The sequence below is a fragment of the Bombus fervidus genome, chromosome 2 (assembly GCF_041682495.2).
Source record: "Bombus fervidus isolate BK054 chromosome 2, iyBomFerv1, whole genome shotgun sequence".
NCBI lineage: Eukaryota > Metazoa > Arthropoda > Insecta > Hymenoptera > Apidae > Bombus > Bombus fervidus.
In genome coordinates, this window is record NC_091518.1 from 6,296,004 (window position 1) to 6,319,114 (window position 23,111).

The window sequence follows — 23,111 nt, forward strand, 5'->3', positions numbered from 1 at the left end:
TTTAACGGTATAATAAAATGACGAAGACTTTTGAGTGGGCAATTTAAGGAAAGGATTTCTGCATTTCATGTATTAGATGCAGAAGATATACTTTCTGCTTTTTATGAAACATAAATATTGATGATCATATTACGTATGATATTTAAGGCAGTTTGTCTGAGGAACTTTCAGGCTATGTTAAAGTATACAATGTAAAGTATATACTGTTAAGTTATAACAATTTTATATTTTAGACAATTTCATCGGATATCTGATTAGTTTCAATTATAAACAATCGTAAAATCAATGTTTGCTTTATAATGACCGGCTTGAAATTCATTTAAAGCTCATATTTAATGTTATTAAAATTAAATTACTTTAAAAATCTACAATTACAGCAAAATATTTGCGATATATTTTTACTGAATTTGCCAATAATGCTTTTGAAGAGAAGCGTAAATTGAATATGCTAAAACGGTATTTAGCAAGCATATTTATCTAGCATACATTGTAATACATTTTATTGTGTTCTTCTATTATCCAGAGTTCAGTACATATCTATCTCAATCTTTTTCTGTCAATTACGCCCATTACGAAGTGAAAATGAAAGAAACTCGTTAAAAAATGATGAAAGAATGCATTATATTTAACGAGGATTAATTAAAATTGTTGATGGTTTTTTAATGCACAGATAATACAAAACCCTAGCGACAGTCAAGTCTTAATATCCTTTGAAAACGGAACCAAAACAAAAAAAAAAAAAAAGGTCAAAAGGAGCACTGGTAAATACCAATAAAAGTATCATTTAGCTTAATTACCGTTGCAACTGTCATTTAAAAATAGATCAGCTATAGAAATCTGCAATTACAACTCGAACGATCAATTTTTATATTGGTATTTTGAAAGTGCCGTCTTTGTCCTCATGTTCGTTTCATTGCCTAGTTGGAACCGTTGTTTTTTATTGCTGCGCAGAGTTTGAGAACAGTTGTCTGGCTATGTAAAAGTTATAATTTTGATTCTTTTCGTTTACTTGATCCTTGATTTTTTTACGTTTCTAGGTTATAAAGATCCTAAATTAGAATTTTATTTGTCCATAACAATTATTTAAACGAGATAATGCGTCACTTAAAAATAGATAATCTCTACTTCTTACAGAATGTCATTTAATGGTCGCCTTTTCTTTTTCGAACTGTAAGTAAAAAATAATATTTACAGGAAATTGTTTTAAGTGTCCTAAATTTTCTAAAGGAAGGTACGTTTTTAAGTCTTTCAAGAGAAAAATTATAATCTGACATTTCCGAATAGATTAGATTTATTATTATTTATTATTATCATATATTATATAATTTTTAATTTTAAAGTATATTATATATTATTAGAAGATTATTAGAAATAGACTAATTAACATTTCACTGCTATCTTCTAGCCCAGATTCAGTTCTTTGATTCCAGCAAAAATTAAGAGCTACATTTTGTGACATTTTGTACATGTTTGCAATTTAATTTTCAAGTTTGTGAAGTTTCTGCGGGCATTCGGTAGTCTAACATAACCTGTCATTTATCTATTCTGGTTACTATGTGATACTATATCTGTGAATTACTTACAGATTATATAAGAATGATTCTACATACAGAGAAAATGTAGTAGATAACAAAAATGTGGTAAATAAGTAATATGAATAGTTAAGCAGCAGACAACATTAGTCTGCATAATACAGGATGAGTTTTTCGTAGCCTTGTTTTATGCGCATCACACCGTGCCGCGACGCGTCGGAGCAAATGCGCTATAACAAAATTCGGTATTCGCTGACTAGCGAACGCGCATGCGTGCAACCATGGGTGCAACGATACGTACGCCGTACAGCTCCGCGCCGGTGCAACGCAAGAGGATGACGTCACTGGTCTGGATGATTAGTCTGCCAGTGGTTCTCTGTTTTGTTGATATTCCGTCTGGAGCGAAAGGTTAACGCGCAAAAACCGTCTCGACCGTTCTTGTCGATTCAGAAGATGACTAGACGATGAATTTTCAGTATTAGTGCTTTAGAAAAAAAAAGATGACGAATGCTTAACATATCATTAAAGCGTGTCATGGCTATTTTTATAAAAAAATAAAAAATTTCAAATGGAACAAATGGAAATAAATTTAATTGTAAAAAATTGGTTACACGAAATTTCGTATACCATATAACGATTATCTATATTTTTTACTACTTTGTTAGTCATATGCAGTGTAAGTGAAAAAGTTCTTCTCGATCAGACATTTTGCGCTGTACCTTTGTTCGTGTACAAGTTATTACTTATATTTTTTATGTTTTTATTATTCTTGCCTAGTATTATAGACCCATTGGATCAGATACTGATCATATAGGCGAAAAAGTTGTTCTTGAGAACCGATTTTAAGAACTTTAACGCTACTGAAATCGTAATTAAAGTATCAAAAACCTAGGAAAATTGATAATATCAAACATAATAATACGAGATATACAGACAATATGATTTATAAACTCTTGCATTTTAATAATTGCACATTGTTTTCGTGGATTTTGGACATTTTTCTCGTTAGATGTTTGCAATTGCTTGACGGTTTGGATGATAGAATGATAAAGTACAGTTGGTAGAAAATATATGCGGGAATATTTTGGTACAGATTCGCCAGAAACGAAAGCGTATGGCAGATGCGTTTGTTTGGATCGGTTCGTGTTTTTCTTGCAATTATGTTTTATGGCTTCCTCGATAAATCTTGTTCGTCTCGATAGCCATTCGTAGTTTGAAATTGGAATGGATATTTTCAATAAACGATTGATATATTTCGTGTACATTTTATCATAGGTATTGAGAAGAACCGATTAGCCGAGATTTTTATCCCTCGAGCGTTGTTACGCAAAGGCGTGTATGTATACGTTCTCTGAAAAGTCGTACGCAGTTCGGTATAGCGACACGTTTACAGCGGCGAATACAAAACTGGCCGCGCTTTTTCAACGTATCCCAGTTGTGCGTCGCATATCTTTATGCAGTATGTCTGCAGAATTTCGAGAACTCTGCGCAGTTTGTGGGTTCTTTTCCCTTTTTTCTTCGTAAAAAGAAGCCTGCACGAAACGCCCGCGTATTCACGGATTTATCGAGCCTTTTCTAGCCATTTGCTTACGACCTTCGTCGATTAAATTTAAAATGCATTTATGTATATTACGTCCGTTCTAAAAACGAACCACTTTAATAACATCTCGCGGTTGAATTGTCGGAATTTTTTAAATTCAAGGCTGTTCGACCATTCCATGTTTAGCGTAGAACCGTACAACGACCATCGTTAAATTCTTTGATTACGTTCCTTCCCCCTTGTTTCGGAGCAATTTTTCCAACACTGTTTCTCCGATACCAATGAAATACTGTTTGGATCAATTATAAAAACGTCATGGCGATGTCGATAATAATTATCTTCGGTCGGTGTGCGAATACAAAATTTGCCTTTATGAGAGGAGTGAAGAGAACAGGTAGACAACAAGAGAGAAAAAGAGTACTGAATCGCATCGAGAACGTGACGAGGTGTTTTTAATTTTTTTTTTTGCAGGGATTCTTCGACATTCAATAAAAGTTGGATTAATTTGCACATTGTACTAAAGCACATGATTTTCACAGCATTGAGTATTTGTTTCTTCGATATTCGACAGCGGTCTAATCAGTGCTAGATCTTTCGTATCGCGTGTGTGGTATTAGCTGTTTTACTTGAACATGAGGAGCGATCGTACATAGAGTGATCTATATATATATATACGTGCTTGTGTTTGGCCACGGACTCGCGCGTTTTGCTGAGACTTGCACATTTAAGCTATCCGACATTACTTAACCAACGTCGGAACTCGGAAAATGACATTGCGCGAATCGTCGGTTTTATATCGCCAGAGAATTAAACCGTTGATCACTGTATGCCGCGACATGATGTTGATAAGAACTGATTACGATTACATACACATCTACCTTTTTCCTTTATTCTCTTCCTTCTCCTGCTCTCTTTGTCTCTCTGCCTCTATCTCTTTCTGACTCTGTCTCTTTCTTTGTCTGTCTGTCTCTCTGTCTCTGTCTCTGTCTGTCTGTCTGTCTCTCTCTCTTTGTATCTGTCTCTCTCTCTCTCTCTCTCTCTCTGTTTCTCCCTCTTTCTTTCTTACTCTTTCCTATCGTTGTAATTACACTGATACGTCGATACGATAGCCAGAACGATTTACAGCTTTTTAATAAGTTCTAGTGGAAACTTTGAAATCTATCATGTACGAGCGATACCCGCGTTCCCGCAACTTTCATAGATAATACGTGAGTACGACGTTATATAATCCGTCGAAGCATTTTGAATTTACAATCGTGGACTGGGAACGTTCGAATTTTCCTGTAGGAAATCGTGCCTCTACCATCGAGAATCGAGAATCGTCGAATTGTCTGATAATTTTCGATGAAAATTCAAGTTCAAGCCAGTAAATACTGGAAAACAATTTTAAGGGTTACTGGATAGAGTAAAAAATTAGCTTTTCTTTCCGAATATTTTTTTGTAATATAATATTGTTTCAAAATTTTATGTCAGAATCTTCTAGCCTCTTAATCGAATTGTTTCCCAATTAGAGTCTTCTATAATTATAAAATTAGAAATTATAAAATTAATAAAGACAAATTAATTACAATTAGTTCAATTTTAGTCTGTGCAAGTGATATATAATTCATAATATATATGATTTATATATATATAATATATAATATATATAATATTTTTAATTGAAGTAAAATGACATGTAAAATGATAAGGGATCTTTAAGAAATTATCATATCGAAGAGATTAACATCTGAATGATTAACTAACTCGTTTTCCCCGATTAACTGATTAATTCAATTGATTCTCAGTTTTATAGTTGATACATACTTACGCCTTATTTTGGATCAAATGTATAGGCGGATCAACGAATGGATGATTAATCCGGGACTATATAAGTATCAAATATAACTTATAAGCATGAAATAAGGTAAAAATTTATTATGTACATATAGAATACAGATGTGGCATATATATAAACTCTATGTATGAAATAATGTTTACTAAACGTAGAAATCGCTAATTTTCATTTACATCTTTAATTTAAATACTCTTGAAGTATAATCACGAAAGAAGAGGAAAGAAAAAAGGAAAATAGTAAAATTTCAATGAAAATGTGGCCAGTTAAAATGTGGATGCATAAGACGCAAAAATTGCTAAGTTTATCGATTTGATGAACTGCGTACTTTGTTTTATAGCAATTATTAAAATAACAGTATTTTTGGCACAATTTATATTAACTTTCATTAAAATAGAATAACAACCATACAATTTGACTAATTTTATACGTATATTAGTACTCGTATTTTCGTTATAATCATCAAAATAAATACTTACAAATTGGTCATTTATATTAAAAGTTGGTAGTTTAAGTATTGAAATGACAAAGTTATGTTATTTAACTAAATGTAGTTAGAAATAATAAATATATATCTATGTACTTAATAACGCTGAGCGAAAATTTCCAAAATAATTAATACGTCAACTAGTGAAATATTAAATACTTATAAAATTATTCTAAGTTTCTAGAACACATTCTTATTTATTTACATTATCTAAATATCACATAATCATGTTTAGGCAAAGTTAAGTAGTCTGCGTCTTCTCAACAAAAGATGTTTCGTTCCGATACCAGGTTCGTTCAATATTTCCTTTTCTCAATAACTATACTGTTTTAGTCTTTTCAACGTACAACCTGTTCTCCTGGAACATTCAACAAGCATACAAATGGAAAGCTATCGAGAAGTCTTAGCGGTTTTTCTGTTGTACCATAGCGACTGTCGGTATGTAGATTTTGTTAGTTGCGTGTGTACTTTAGCCATTCTTTTTTGGGAGCTGACGCTCGTTTCCATTCGCGAATGACGAATTCGTTTTAGGACCTTCACCGATTTTTCCGGTGCATCATCCTGATTCTGTACCTCACCACGTCAAAGATAATGTCGTATGATTGTTTCGTTGATCGATTCGTTAATCGTATCAAGGACAGCAATCAAAGAGTCTAAGAAAGATGCTGCCAGGGAATATTCATTATCCGCGATCTTTTCGTTAATTAAACGAATCCGGTCGTTGAAATCAGATCGAAATATCAGAGGTTCAATTCTTAAATCAAGCAACGCGTTTCTATGAAAATTATATTGATAATTTTGAGATCGCGACTAGTTACTTTATCTATACTACGGTAGAAGTATTAACACCTGGATCCTCTGAACAGTAATTTATCAAGTATGCGATAATATTCGTAAGGTTCCATCTATTAGGTTAGATTATAGGTAGTGTATAGGTCATAAACTTTTTTAGATGTAGTACTACAGTGTTATGTCGATTTCATGTTTATAGGATAACCGGATGATTTGCGTTTGAAAAAATTTCATTTGATTTACTATCAATCTTATTACAGATATACAAAAAGATTTTCTAATAATATCACTTTTCGTAATAATAATATTTTATTAGTATACATATATTACTAATCGTGCCAGATAACCCTACTAATATTTAGTACAAATTGAATACTTTTTACTACATGCATTTTATTTATCAATTTATTTATCAATCTGATATTTCGTTCACCTAATATATGTCATATACTATAAAATACTAAATACAATGAAATTTGCTGCAGCTTTTCAACAAATATAACCCGTAGATGTTCTGTTAAATATGACCACTTACGTGTCCTTTTTACGAGAAATTCTCAACAGTGAATGACTTTTTATCTTTGTTGCGTAATATTATCCTGCCATTAATTAATTTATTAATTATTAAGAAGCTCTACAACTACGCACTTCCCGCGAATCTGTCGCGCTCGCGTCTGTAACGATACGTTCGATGAAGTACATACATCGTTCGCGATAATGGCAACGCAGTCTAAACAGATGATCAAAGTGCAGCTTTAATCACGTGAATTATAGTTCTGTCTTCATCGCATCGTGCGCATTTACAACGACTGATACTATATTGTTGCGCGTACGTGACTGAGACTTCGCTGTCGGTTGTTTCTTTTGGTTATCATATTCCTTTTATTCTTGGTAAAATAACAATATCCGCCTTGCTCCTTGATCGCAAACAATATTCTAAGTCGAAGACCACAAGTCGTACAGTTAGCTTCTATCGGAACCTTCCAAGTCACAGTATTATCTACGACGACGCAATGCTTCATTGGAGATTTTTAGAAACAAATATTCCCACAAGTTATGACGAACATTGTTTTTCTGAAGCTTAAATTCGGCGCGCCAATACCAATCATTAATTTTTTTTGCTATCGATAATTTTCAACTTATTTTTTTCAGAGGATCCAAGTGTTAATACTTCTACCGTAGTATAGGTAGAGTAAAATAACTCGCGAGATCAAAAAAAAAAAAAAAAAAAAAAAAAAAAAAGAAAAGAAAGAAAAGAAGAAGGAGAAATTTACTACGAATCATGTACATTCAATATTGAAAAGATTTATAATAAAGATATGAAACTTCATCATTGTGACGATAATATACAGAGCCAAGAAAATGTACGCACTCTTCGATAAAGTGTGTATACATTTTTTTTTTTGTACTGCCTCCTCCTGTGTATAATATAATCCGAATATTTGTGTGATCTTTTTTATTTGAACTTTGATTTAAAAAAGTGCCATGAAGATTCCTGGAAACATAACTTTAGAGTCTGAGAGTGTTAAAAATAGTTCCTAATTCACCTAACTAATTATTTAATGCGTAAATTATTTTGAGAAGATTTATAAACTATAGCATCCCTATTCTAAGACTTTTGAATCCGAATATTAATAATTCTTACAAATCCGAAATATATAACTTTTAGAACGTATACTGAAAAATATTACAATAATACTGACGATATTTCAAAATATTTGATAAGACATACGTAATATATACTAACAATTTTCCATTACAAATGGTTAAATATTTTCGTGAGCGATTTAATAATAATCTTGTGAAATTTGAAAACATGAAAGTTTTTATATTGGTATAATATATATAAACTTGGTTTTTTTAAACTATAGACATTTTCTTTGTGTTTCAGATTTGTGTAATACTTCTATAAAATGTTTGTTATTATAATGTATTTGTTATACTTTAACAGAACAAACTGTGAGTCACGTTCTTCGTCTATATTTAACAATATTGCGTTTGTATGAATTTTACACTGTTTGATATTTAATGAGATAAAAAGAGTATTCAGCACATAGATCTATCGAAAAATTTGTTCGAATTTCGGATACTAGCGTTAATTTCTTCAGAGATGCAGTAATATAAAAATTGCATCGATATTGAAGGTTACGTAGATACGGGTTGTTTCAAAACTAAGATAGCCTGTTGATATTTGTTCGATCGAGATTTTTCCCCTATTATCTCTATCAGTTCATTCATTAACAAGCATAATGGCAATGTGAGAACAATTTTATCAAAAATGTGAATCTAATAAAATCTCAAATATATTTAACGAATCACATTGAGAGTCACTTTACTTTACTGTGTCCTACGATTAATAACAAATATTTTTTCATTTAACTATTTAGTTATTAACCCAAAAGAGAAATCCTACTCTTGAGGGAAAGAAGTTATTGAAAGAAGTTTCAAACATTTCACTTAACGAACGATTGTATAATGTAGTAGAAATGTTGGTAAAAATTCCAGAATTCCTTGGGATTTTTTAAAAGTCTGAAACAGACTTTGCTACTACAGACCACAAAGTATTATCGTCACCCTATTATTTTTTAATTTTCATAGAAGTTTAGTTAGAAATATATTATTGATTCATTGATAAAATTGATTGATTTAAAAAAATTAGGAAACTATAGGTATTTGTTAAAACAATTAATTTGAAAAAATAATCTTTCAAGAAATGAACGCAATATCGAATCTGGTTATCGTCAATAATCGCGTCGTCAAACATCGTTCGCTTTTCCCGTGATAATTGCTCTATTAAATGCACCGAAAAGAATAGAAATTGACTTTGTTTAAAGAAGAGACATCCATCGGTACGCTCGTTTTTCAACGTCACTGTCCATTACTTGGCCGACTAAAAAGGCTTTATTATATATGTCGATGTACGATGCGTTCGTATGTAGATGCCTGTCGGCCGATCAAAATTAAATTCGAACGCTACCTACACCAACCTTCAAATTTGTGAAGGAGACGCGAGACGAATGATGATCCGCACCAGACATGTCTAGAGAGGAGAAAGAAGAAAAAAACGAATCTCGATTACGGATTAGCTCTCGTGTAGTAGTGGAGTGGCCAATTATAATTGGCTGGTACGGAGCCATTATTTTTATTGCGTCTGGGCCACCGAGAAGAATGTGACTGCCGCTTCATTCGTACGTCACGCAGCTCGCGCGAATTCTCTATGTCGCTTGAAAGACCATCGTGTGCTGGCGATTCCTCGTAAAAACCGTTCTCTTAAACGTCGGCGTTATGCCGTGCATATTAAATCGCCTTGAATCGCTGCCGACCGAATCACTGCATCGTTTGAAACTTTCGAAGACACCGAACAGAACAGCGTTCCTAATTTATACGGAGCTTCGATTTATTTTATTTCATTACTCGCCGATAAAACGTTCTTTTTTCTTTTTTTTTTTTTTTTTTTAGTAATAGTTGAAAGTACAACTAAAACTTCGGATATCGATTCGATTAAGATAATGTGAAACGCTTTTGGAAAATACTCTGAAGGCTTTCGGTTAACGAACGTTATGCTATCGGCCGATGAACGGTCAGAAACGACCGATTCACGCGCACAACCAAGCGGCACCGGATAATTAATTCGGTGGATTTGAAATATCAATTAAATGCGTCTTCGCAGCAACTTGGCGACCTATCGAACTGTTTCAATCACGACATTCATTCCCACGTACGAATAACGTCTAGGTGAATTTTCACGCCTTTCCCCACTCACTCCTGGTATCCCCCGGTCCGTCAGCGTGCACGCGAGAGCGCAAGCGCCTTTACAGTCAGCACACGACTGCCGCTGCCACGCAGACAGAGAAAACCGTCGCTTGCATATAGATAAACCAGGCGACTCGTTGTCCGAGGTCGGTGCTCAAGGTTGCGCGTGACGTCACTGGACTTCTTCCTCGGACCCCACCTTCTGTCCTACTCCATCGTGCTCCATCACCTTCTAATATCGCGAGTTTGCGTTTATATCCATGACACGACATGATCACACCAGCCTCATCTATCCTTCCGCTATGTCTTAACTAACATGATTCCTTTAACATCGCCAATCCGAAATTTCACACATAGCCCTTTCCGAGCTCAACCAATTTTTTCTCCGAATTCATATCCAGTTGAACGAATTCTTTTTTTGACATTATTTTAATAGCAAGAAAAATATAGTTCATTACAAAATGTGCACAAAACATTTCGAACTTTCATAATCAAGATTTTAAGTAATTTGTAAAGAAGTTTATCCAACTAGATACGAACCGAAGGCAAAGAATTGAACAATTTTTACGTTTGCCGTTATACTCTATGTATATTATACGATTTTTTAAAATCTCAAAATCTAATTGGTTGATTATTTGCACCTACGCGGTAACTTTCATTGAAAAGATTCATATCGCTGAAACAAAAAGATATAGCTATATACTACAAGCGTAAAATTGAATTATGTACCTACCAAATGCTCTGGTGGAAAATTGTACATTCCTCAAGTATAATTATATATAAAAAAGAAGTTGCAGTTGAAATCGCGACTACGTTTATTGTACATATAGGATTATTACCATACTAAATTTCATTAAATCGATGAGGACCATATTCGATTTATCTCTTTCATTAACTAGAAGGACAGTTTGTTAAAACATATATGTACTTTAACCATATTTTATACGATTCAAAATGTCTTTACACATTTTTCTTTCATTGTGACTATCTTAGAGTTTCACAGTTTCACCTTCCTTATTTATTTATCTCTTCAATGTTTTATGAAGCTATTTGTCGAATATTACGAATTTCTCCACATAGTGTATGATTCTTGCGTGGGCTTGATTGATTTCTTTTTTTGTATTCTTTGTAAGCTACTTTGCCACTTAACGTAGTAGAATAAGGATAAGCTTGATGAACAAATGGTAGATAGGAATGGTATTTTTTTTTCATTAGACAGACTAAATAGATTACAAGATTTCATTTCGCACTTTGGACAATGTTTAAGTAGGATGATCCAGAATGAAAATTAAACATCGAGATATATGTATGTAGGGATATATGAGCTAACAGAAAGTCATATTCTTTAACTTTAATTTATTAATTTATGAAGAAAATAATTATTTTCTCTTTGAAAAATAAATGTTTATTGCGTAGCTGAATAACAAAATTCAGAAATTTACAAACTTTTTATTAATTTAACTTCTGAAAGCCATGATAAAAGATATGTGCTATTCTTATTTATTTTTCAACAATTCTAATGTAACATTTAGTTAAAGAATTAAGATAAAAATCGTCGACTTTTCTTTATTCTCACAAACACTTATCTTTCAATTGTATGTACTATATTCTAAATAATTCTCTTTCAATTATGCTTTTCTTGTATTTGTGTCAAATGTCAAATGTCGAATCTTTATTCATCTCCGTATAGGGTTTCGTCTTTTTAGAAACACTCACGCAATGGTTTTGAACAAAATGTATGTATAGCACTTTATGTATATTTCGGTGCCTAATCTACGTCTCTTGAATGATAGCGCGCATATTCTGTTCACTCTATCCATTCTATCATATCTACTCTTTCCGTTTCGGATGTTCCTGGAATAATTGGTCTGCACGCTCACGCGACGTTCATTATTTGCAGGCACAGCTATCCACTTCGCGGAAATCAGCTATATATCGTTTAATAGATACGTATTCTTATTACTATTTTATGCATTTCTATTTCTCTCCAGGTTTGCAAACGGCGTGAATAATAATCCAGATGGTCACGCGTTCGTGATGGATTAGTCGCAATGCACACGGTTCGCAATTTGAAAAATTGCATCTTACGCTGCGAATACTACTTATCTAACCATATTGTGCATGACAGGGACAGCCTAGTTTTGAAATATTCACCGCATGGTTAATCCGGATTCCGTCACGGTTCGAAAATCGTAGACCTGCACTAGAGAAGTTGACACAGGACTGGATGATGCGACTTTGTGAAAATTGCGTCAGATTGTATTTTTTTCTGAAACTATAACCAGCGTTTGACTTTCTACCTTCAAAGCGGGAGCTATCTATTTGTACGTGAATTTAAAACCGTTTTGTTGCTTTGATTTTACAAAAGTTTGAAATTTTGATATTCATTTACAACAAATTTATAGTTCCAAAAATATTTCTAGTTTTTGTAGACGATGGAAATTAAATTTTCTAATTACTTTCTTATTTAAGATTTATTTATCTAGTACAGTTCGAAAAATATGTGGTAATATATTACACGAAACTTGCAAAATTTCACTGAAATAATTGAACGTATATCATTTTTTTTTATAACATGTTACCATGAACCTTTAAGGCGTGTCATAATTTTCTGACAATCTACCTATGTATGATTTGACAATTCATAAGTTCTCAATCATTTACTCGGAGAACGATCTTTCATTATATCCTACAGTTGTATTATACAATATATTTTAATAAGAATAATATTAGAATATTTGTCTTTATGATATTTTGTGTGAATAATGGGCTTTACTGCTAGAAGTAACTTTCGAGAAGAATTTTTAAACTTTAAACAACACGAACTTAAATATGTTTTATATACAAAATCTAACTGGAAATACAATATTGGAGCACACAGACAAATCATTCCGATTTTCTTGTTGTCACTATAATAAGATCACGTTAATTATACAATGGACAATGCTTCTCGCAAAATAAGTAACAGAGAAATTTCATTTTTGATTCTGTCTATTGTTCTCATTCTTCAATATCACATGTTAGCGATAAAATCGATTCGAGCATTTTCTACGGGTAAAACTTATCCGGTACTGGTTAATCCAACGTTGACAGTAATTCATATTAGCGTAATTCCACTGGATCTGGCGAGCAGAATTAAAAGTATTAGAAGGCATTAAAATATTAACCAAATATTAAATTTTATCAGAGATGGACAAAATTTTAATTATTGTATTTATTCGAATAATACATATATGCATATGTATAAGTGAATTGTTCGCGGGCCTATGTAGTTCTTTTATGTCCGAATTGCATACTGAACCTTTTTCGTAACTTTCTCCGTGGATTTTTAATCGTGCACAAGGCGTATGTCAGGATTTGCGACGCATAGTGGTTGCGTAACGAAAGCGCGGTTTCGATACGAAGTTCTAGCATCGATACGTAACGTATACGCGCATTCTCTAAGAATCCTTGCAACCCGAAGCCCACGCATTAGGCGTGTACTCCGTGCAGGAATATGTACATACTATGATTGCGTGGAAACGTTACGTGTGAACGGTATAACGAGTTTCCCGAGTGAAAGGGCCACATTAACACGGAAAAGTTTACACTTGCCGCTGGCGTTACACTCTGAGAAATATCAGTGGGCGAGCACGACCCGCTCGGCTACGAGCGTATTTAATTGTTTGCTTAATTGTTCGCTGATGAATGGATGGCATTAAGCCGGCATTAAATAATGGATGGAATAACACAGTGGCTTTCTCGTTTAGGCCATATTTATTGCGGCTCATATGCGAACGTCGCATAGGTGTATTTCTAAGTAGATATGATTTACAGGAATTACTGTTGGTAATAAAGTTCAGATATTGACTGTAATTATTGGTTGTTGTGCGTTTTAGTCGCAAGCTAGTCAAAATGTAGCTAACATCGTAGAAAGAAATATTTTTGAATTTTGTATGAAACTTCTAAAGTATTAGGTTCGGCTGTTAATAGGTTCAGAGATTGTAGAGAGAAAGATGCATCGGTCATGATTGATATTCCGTTAGGTGTCAGGTAATAATTGAATAATAACTACAGTTAAATATTTAAATATTGAAAAATGCGGAAACCAATATCATAAATCATGTAATAGATATTATAACTTATGTTTAGCACGACAATTTTAATTATGAGTATTTAATGTTGAAAGATTCATAGGTTCATCCACGAATAATTTAAATGTCTTTCGTAATAACGTTAGTAAGTATTAGTAACAGGTTTAATGACTAGATCGCTGATTATGATGATTATGCATTTATGGAGAATTTGAAGATGCAAAGATGCATATAATACATAAAAGTATATAAAATGTTAAAAATATAGTATAATATTACGTACTATAATATTTAGTACGTAAAACATTCTCAATTTAGGTTAGATTTCTTTTTATTATACTCAGAAAAGTATGAATCTGCATAAATATCCGCAGTCTATTAATTATACAAATAAAGAGAGACAGTAAATCAAATCGTTTCTATTTCAGAAAATTTATATGATCTTGGTATCTGTGGCAATTGTAAGACATAATCTGTTACTAGAGTAATACTTCTACAACATAATAAGGTAAAGTAAAACAGTTATTAATAAGTTGATGAGCAATAAATATGTTGTAAAATCCACAATTAAAAGAATCAGAGAAAATATGTTAATCTTTAATTTCAAATTGACTAAAATTTATATCTTTATCTCAAAGCCACGAAGTTATTAAACAAATATATTTATCCTGCAAATATAAAATTATCAAATATAAGAATAAACGTCGTAGAAAGATGTAGCATAAGAATATGTAATTTCCAGCTATAAGCATACTCATAACGCACGTTATTACTAAATTTAATTCAATAGAATTATTTACATTAATGTTAACATTATTAAATATACGAAAATATGTAATTGTTAGAAAATATTAAAAGCATTATTTATACTTAAATTTTCTTCACATGTTAACTAAAACCGACAAGATATAATTTCCATTTCATATTGCCAATGTTTTCAATTAGCAGTAACAATTTATTTATTTAGAAAATCATTCATTTTTTAACGTATTGTTATTCATATAAAAAATATATTATGTCTTTCAGTCTTTAAAGAACTAAAATTGGTTACTTTGCCTTTATTAATCGCTAATTTGACTGAAACGATGTTTTGATTGATCCAAACGAACCTCTTCCCACGGTCATTGTATGATTACAAATTTAAAATTATAAAACAGAATAGTATTCTCATGAGAAGCTAATTGTATTATTAAATACAGATAAGTTTTGTTCAAACAGTCCTTCGTAAATAATCCTTCTACATTTCTATATGTCAAAATATTTATACGAATTGGTTATTAAAGAATTACAGACAGTTTATGGTTGTTAAATACTTCAGGAATGAAAGGGTTAACAAGTTAATTAACCTACACTTTCTTTGATTAATTTCCCTTTAATTTAATGAAAATGGCACTTAGGAATGTTCCGATCATTAAAGGACGTCAACTGATCTATAATATTCTAGCGTTTGTTTATTAACAGTTAATTAACAAAAAGAACGACATGTTGCGTTAAATGGTAGAAAAGGTATCATCGCGGCGAGCGTGTACCGCATCGTAAATTTCATACTATTTATACACTTTATATGCTGACGAAATTCATGTTCGCACGAAGGGTTAATGTTCTATTATATGCGAGATGTCGCGCACCGCTGGTGAATAAAAATTACACTCAAATTAAATTACAACCAAGTTTAAACTCGACAGTCAAACTCGATGACTATGCAGTTTACATTCACTTCTATCTAAAATCGGAAATAATCGATAATCGGTATGATTTGGAAAAAACTGGCCGTTTTTATACCATAGGCATTACAAAAATATATTCTTCAAAATTACAGAAGGATGTATTGAATAAAAGTTTCTAGTATACTAAATATCATTATATCTTATTTACAGAATTATTTATATTGTTGGTTAGTGAAAAACATAATCTGTTTTTGATTTTATTACTTTTTTCCAAGGATCCACAAACTTTTCAACTTTTTCCTTATAGCAATTTTGTCGCTGGAACGTCAAATAATCTTAAATAATGTTATTAATTTTTTTTTATTAAGCAGTTGAAATCTCATACAAGTTAACAAGAATAGACAGAAGATAAGTTCTATATAAAAATTAATATTACAAATATAAATAATAAAAATCTCCAAGAAACTTGGCAAATTATTATTATGTTATGGAATGTCAGTTTCTTTTTATTTATCAACTAAGTGTGTATATGTATATGTGGGTAGATGAGTGGTTCATTGTTAAATGTTTCTTAAAAACACTATTGACTTGATGATAGATTTTGAATACATAGAATTTGCGTTTAAACGTTATTTTGGTAAAAGATAACATTGTTAGTAATAAAGTATTTCCAATTTTTCAAAATCGCAGCACGAAGTAGAATACTAGATGAAGTGATTATGAACACAAAAGTATAATTGAGAAACTTTCTGGAAAGAGAGCCCACAAGATAAAATGGTAAATTGCGTTTAAACCTTTAATTCTAGCTTTACAATATTAACTATGTTTTAATTGATAATTATAACAACTCTTAAAAAATTTTGTTCTTTTTATATTTACAAAGCAAACAAAAATCTCATAATGATGCAATCATTTAATTAGGAAAAACATACACGTGTAAAATCTTAAAATGAAATTTTTGACGGCACGCATCGGAAAAGAATTATTTCTTAGTCATTAATTACTAATTTAATTCTCTCCTTTTCTACAAGTATTTGCGATATCACGTACGTTCATGATATATTAAAAAACCTTGTTGTTTATGGAATCACCTCTTATTCATTATAAAGCTGTAGATCCGTTTTTCAGGAAACTACAATATTATTAATGAATTACATAATAGAAAGTTATAATGGTATCCGATAAATAATTTGGTAATCATCGTTCAAGGAAAAGTTATTATCATTACTAAACCATGGATGTTTATGCATTTTTGGAACATTTAAAAAACTATACAAAATGCACAGGATTAGTAAAAATATATAAAATGTTTGAAGTAAAGCGCTCGTTATAACATTCAATAGACCGAATATTTTCAATGGAACTCAAATAGATTTCAAATCTGTTTCGTTTTACATAAAACGCAAATCGAAAAGGAGTTTTACATCATTACTAAACTGAGACTTAGTCTTGGGCTAAAAATGTACAGAATGTACATAAGTAACGTGCAAAAATATACATATAGAAATTCCCAATTATCGTATTTATAATGTCTAGTAAGTGAGCTAAATCTCAGTTTAAATGGTTAGCTCTGTTCATAAAAATATGGAATTACATAGACATTTGTGGTCTGATCATTATTAACGGAATACAGAAAATTATTTGCTTATTTCCAAAGATGAAATTTTTCGAATAAGAAGCCGATTCTGTCTGGAATAAATTAGATTTGGCCGTTTCCTAGCTGCGTGAGCATAAACACGAGGCGCAACAGGGTCTCTTTCGAGGTGGAACGAAATGTTTGGTCGCTCGATCTCGCTGGCTTTCGCCTTCTCTTAACATCGTTCAAGGTCGTGCTGTTCTTGCAACGTAGTAAAACGAATAATGTTAAGCCCCGCCTCTTTTCTTCTGAACACTATCTGTAACTTCATCATCGTACGGAACTTCGGTTCAAAAGCAACAAGAGGCGCCACGCCGGGTTGCGTGGTATTTTTGCCTTTTCTTACCAATCACGCAAAGTCTTGATCTTGTAGATCATTATTGTTTATTCGGGATTACGAGAATTTAGAAGGCGCATCCATTGGTCTACGCTTCGATGTGGTATTTTGCATATCTGCCGATTTACGTTCAACGGGTTTAACCTCTTGCCTTCTAATGTCACACTCTTGGTAGAGATTATAATTTTAGTTTAATGTGATTGTATTCATACTACACATTAGTTTAAGCTTTAACCTAAATTTCAATTGTTTAACCCGACGATTACATTGCAAGTATGTATAATATTATAACTAAAAATGTATTTTGCATTGTCGACTTTTATCTATTTACAAAAGGTTTAAAGATGAACATAATATTCAAGATTATTTGATATATCGATATAGAAGTAAACAACAAGTCAAAAACTAGAGATTCGGGTGGGTATAAAAAAACGTTTTAATTAATTTCTATCTTAACCTAAACACATTTGAGGTAAATTTGATGGGATTTATCAATATATGTAAACAAGAACATATAAAATATTCAAGATATAGTACTAATTAGAATATTTAGTAGGTAGAACAATTTTCAATATTTGAATTATTTTCATACATACATTATTTAAATTATTTCCAAATATAAATTTGCATAAATATCTGCAACCTATTTATAATAACAGAAATATTCAAATGTTAAAAGCAAGCACTTTGTAAATGTCAATGTAAAATTAGGAAATATATAGGAAATTAAACAGTATATTCAAGTTGAATTGCATATAAACAATGATTAGGTCTTAAAATTTTATATAAATGTTGATATTTGTTATCAATGGATGATACTGGAATAACGCAATGTATATGCTGCAGAATATTATTTTAAATTATAGCTATGATAAATAAATTTGAAATGGAAACTAAGCTTTTTACATGTGGAGGATTTTTTACATCCTATAGCGGAGCTTTTCATTTTCTATGCTACTGTCTTAAAATAATAACGAAGCTTTACATTTCTAAAGATTGATTGTAAATTATATATATAATATCCTAATATTATGTTACGTGACACAGTAATAGTACAGAGAATTGTTAATGCTCACTTGACTCATCGCTGCTAGTTTCGTATTTCGTATTCTGATGGTGAAGACAGTTGACTTGATATCTCGTATTTTATATTATCGAACAATAGCATTTGTAACTCACAATCAATAATAAATGAAAACAAATTGATTCGTTACGTAAATTAATTTGCTGAACCATTTAAGTATAAGTAGTGACAAAGGAATTAACAATATTATAAAGATATTTGCGGTCGACTTACCAAAAATACCAAGTAATAATGAAAACATGGATATTAGCGATGATCATAATGAGGTTTACAAAGTAATAATGTTGTTGGAAAATATTTCAGACAAAGTAAACGATGTTTCAGATAATATTGGTAATCATAGAAACGATAATTGTAGAATCATATAACATTAATTTAAATCTGAAGAATTTTATTTTATAAAAAGTAAAAATGTTAAAATATTTCTTGAAATTAAATATTACATGCAAAAGAACAGCTGGCTATTACATGTGATTAATGAAATGTCTGACCTGAAATATGATTATTCAGGAAGTTCGTAGTGATTTTTAGATAAATAAGGTAAATACAGATTAAATCCTTGTGAGCAGAAATTTATGATATTTCTAACATTTTTACTATTTTCCATATATACATATATATATGGATGTATATGTATTGATATGTATCTTGATGTATATATATACATCAATCTCCAGGATATGTTTAATCTTTAAAGTCGAAATTTCTATTCGAAGATTTTTATCAACCATTTATGAACAATTCTATGAGATAAAATACTTTCTTTATAAACATTACATACCTTATATGCCTTTTGCATGCTTTTAGACATGTTTGCCTTTGCGATATGAAATGATACAAAATGTCATTAAATATAGAAAATGCTTTCTATCTCTCTCCGTCTTTAAAATAGCGTAACTTCTAGAAAAGTCAACCAATTATAATGGAACTTTTCTCAAAGTCACGTGAAAAGATGACCTTTCAGATTACATAATGGTGAATTCCATGTGCGTTCAATGACTTTCACTTATGTGTGAATGTATTTAAATATCAACAATGATCAAATGTCCAAACATATAACCGAAACATAACACAAACAACATAAACTTCCTAGACAATCCAAAACGTATGTACTAAAAATCCTAAAACATGAGATTAGTTATGTATTACATGCTGTCATTGATTCATGGAATACTTGACAAAATATTAAACGTTCCATTTCATCGACGACGCCACGTTATATTACATTGTATCATAGGTCGTATCATAAAGTTACAATTCTTAAATATTTTCACTTCTATTATTATCATTAATAATTTACATAGAAAACTTCGGAAGAACTTTCTACATATTTTCTTCTTTTTTACAATAAAATTGAAAAACTGTGTAGAATTATTTTATTACTTAACAAACTTTTTATCTTTAACTACTAGAATAAAGAAAAACAATAAATAGTAAAATAGATCATTACTACGTTTTTAATAGACACTTTAGGTTCATAGATAATAGAAGTAGAGATAGAACATCAGAACATGCAGTAATTATTATTATTATTGCTTCTAATTATTAATTTACCATTAATTTTTATATATCGAAAGAATTTACATATGTATATAGTGTTACTAGAGATCGACTGAAATATCCAGATACTTGTGAGTGGCTTTGTATTTCCATATTTCGATACAATACAAATTTAGTTTTATTTCAGCGATTTATTGTATCATATGGAAAAAAGCAACAAAATCGGTGAGTGTAATTGGCTCACTGACTTCAATAAAAAATTTTTAATTAGATGATCGTACGAGGGAGAAACGGGGACAGAAAAGAAACAGAAGGTTGGAGCTTGTCGCGGTTCGATTTTTAAACGATGGCGGGAAGGTAGTTTAAAAGTTATGGTGACACAGAAACGACCGCCGCCATGGTGAAAAACACTCGCAGACATGTTTAAACGGTGATTACCATATCCATGGCAACAACAGCATCGATCCCTAGAGGATTTTTTATAAAGCCACCCTTATGCGTAGTCGCATCGCTCAAGTGCGTTTACGTAATGCGTGTACGTGCATATACATGACTGAAGGTGGACCTATATATAGGCGCATGCTTAGATATATATAACCTTGCGTATGATTATAAATATGTAGCGTAATATACAACAATTTCTGCGTTCCAAGCTAGCTCGTTACTATCGATACGATACTATTGACGCGGGACGCAGTGTTTCTCAAATTTTTCTAGAAAACTTGATTTTCAATGAGCTATAACAAGACAACAGAAAACTTTGGTCGTGAATAACCGGTCAGAATGATGAAACAAATCGCTGCAGATCAGTAGGCAGGAATGAAACAACAGGCAAGAGGGCGTTTATCAGAGAAACGTGAACGGTACACGATTTTTCTCGGATTTCGGGAAGATAGAAATTTGAATAATGAATAAGACATTTTCTGAGAGATTCGAATATTTTGATTGGCTCATGCCGATCAAACAATCGAGACGATACTCTCGAAGAAACTATCGATCAATCTTACCTTCGCGGTTATACAGCGAGTAGTCTTTTATTGTTAAATTCTTGTTTATTCACGGAGAAACTGAAAAATATGAAACTAAAATATTAAAAAAATGTTTGTTGTTTCATATACTTATCTATTTACTATACTACATAATATTTACTTATATTTGTAGTATAATTCTACAATCATAAATAAAATTGTCCACCGCTATTGAAATTCTACAGATAAAGTATTAGAACTAAAATTATTAAATTCTTTTGTCTTAAATATTTCCGTATATTTAAACGATTAATATTAATATGTTATTGAACGCAGAATTGAAGCACCGAAATTTTGTATTGAGCTTGCACACATTGGTCGCGTTTTCATTTTGATATGAGAAACACTGTTCCGCGGCGTATCCTCGTCTCCTTTCACTTCGAAGCTCCTTTTAGTATAGGTGGAAACATCTACCGTTACCTATGCGCGTAGGTATGTGCCGCGTGCCATAAAAGCAGAGCAAAGTATATAATGTAAGGGTAAGCATCGACAACAGGTGCTCAGTTTCCATAGACGCGGAAGTGCGTCGTGCTTATTGTTAGTATCGCAAGATATAAACGTCTCGAACCTTTAAAACTTATTTTTTAGTAGACCGCCCTTAGAAAAACCGCTTGCCCATTCTTTAATTGTATTCTTTATTCCAATAAAAAAAAGTGTAAAACATTGCGCATGTTTGGTTTTTCATTCTGTTACTTCGTTTGCCAATTTTATTATATGTTATTGTACCGATTATCGCTATCTTTTAAATAAAGTATTTTCTTTTGATAGAGATAACTTTGTCGAAAAGCATACTGTTTTTTGTAAGTATGCGGATGTTGATTTTATAGGTTTGCAACGAGAGAACATATAAGTATATCAGTATGAGTATGTGTTTCAATCCCGTGATGAAGTTAAAATGTAACGTTAGCGAAACAAGAATCTTTTCTCGTTGGGTTGGATTAGGTCAAATAGTGTTAGAGGCAGGAACGACGACAACTGAATCAGCTGGATGTCGCTCATTGCGTGCTTTGGGTAAAGTATCCCACTCCTATCTTGAGATTGTAATTTCCTATAGACAGCGATGGCGCTTAATCGTCGAACTGTAAATACAGAAAAACAAACACGCGAGATATCTCGTCCGTGGCAGTACGAACAATACTGTGTAACGAAACATATCGTTCCGTGATTCTGAAAGGGTTAAGTATAACACTGCACAGTGTAAGAATATTGAGTGTCATATATATAAACTAAATGGTCAAAAATAGAACTTGCCGCTTTCTTTGCTAATTAACGATTATAAATTTTAATTATTTAGTGCGAACCTTATCAATAATGTATTAAAGTGAACACAACTCATTAATATACAATGACGCTTTTGTTAATGTTTCATTCCATAGTATAATAATATAAATTTAAAAATAAGTAGTACGTATTTCACGCTAATTATGTAAGCAAAACGTTTTAAAATAAAACGTTTTCACGTTTCAATTCGTGGAATTTTTAAATATCTATATGGCACTCTTGCTATAAAAGTTACACAATTCGAAAAATTTTGTTTCCAACTAGTGCCGTAAGAAATAATTTATAGTTAAAAGAGAAATAGCAGAAACGACGCTTAATCCCTATCTTATGAGCATTGTTCTTCTTGCTGATAAATTTGATTAAAGCTTTTATAATTTTTGAGAAACAGTTTTAAACTGTATCACTTCTGATGTAAAGGAATCAATCGTGATGGTTCCATTAACATTGTCGAAAAACTTCTTTTCTCTTTCCGAAGTTTAGAAACATCTAATACTTGAACAAAAATCTTATAATTCATATTCATAATATTTCACATCTATGCACGTTAATTTTCATTAGATAACTATT

The 23,111-nt window shown here is 31.6% G+C and overlaps 1 protein-coding gene and 1 long non-coding RNA gene across 4 annotated transcripts in view; one reads left to right on the forward strand and one right to left on the reverse strand.

Annotated features, from left to right (window-relative positions):
* Foxo (forkhead box, sub-group O) overlaps positions 1 to 23,111 on the forward strand; it is a 289,789-nt gene that overhangs the window by 74,939 nt on the left and 191,739 nt on the right. The window lies entirely within an intron of this gene.
* LOC139994961 (uncharacterized) lies at positions 5,317 to 7,298 on the reverse strand. Its single transcript, XR_011801836.1, has 2 exons — positions 6,721 to 7,298; positions 5,317 to 6,058 (listed from the first exon to the last, which is right to left on the reverse strand). It is a non-coding gene; the product is annotated as an uncharacterized lncRNA (long non-coding RNA).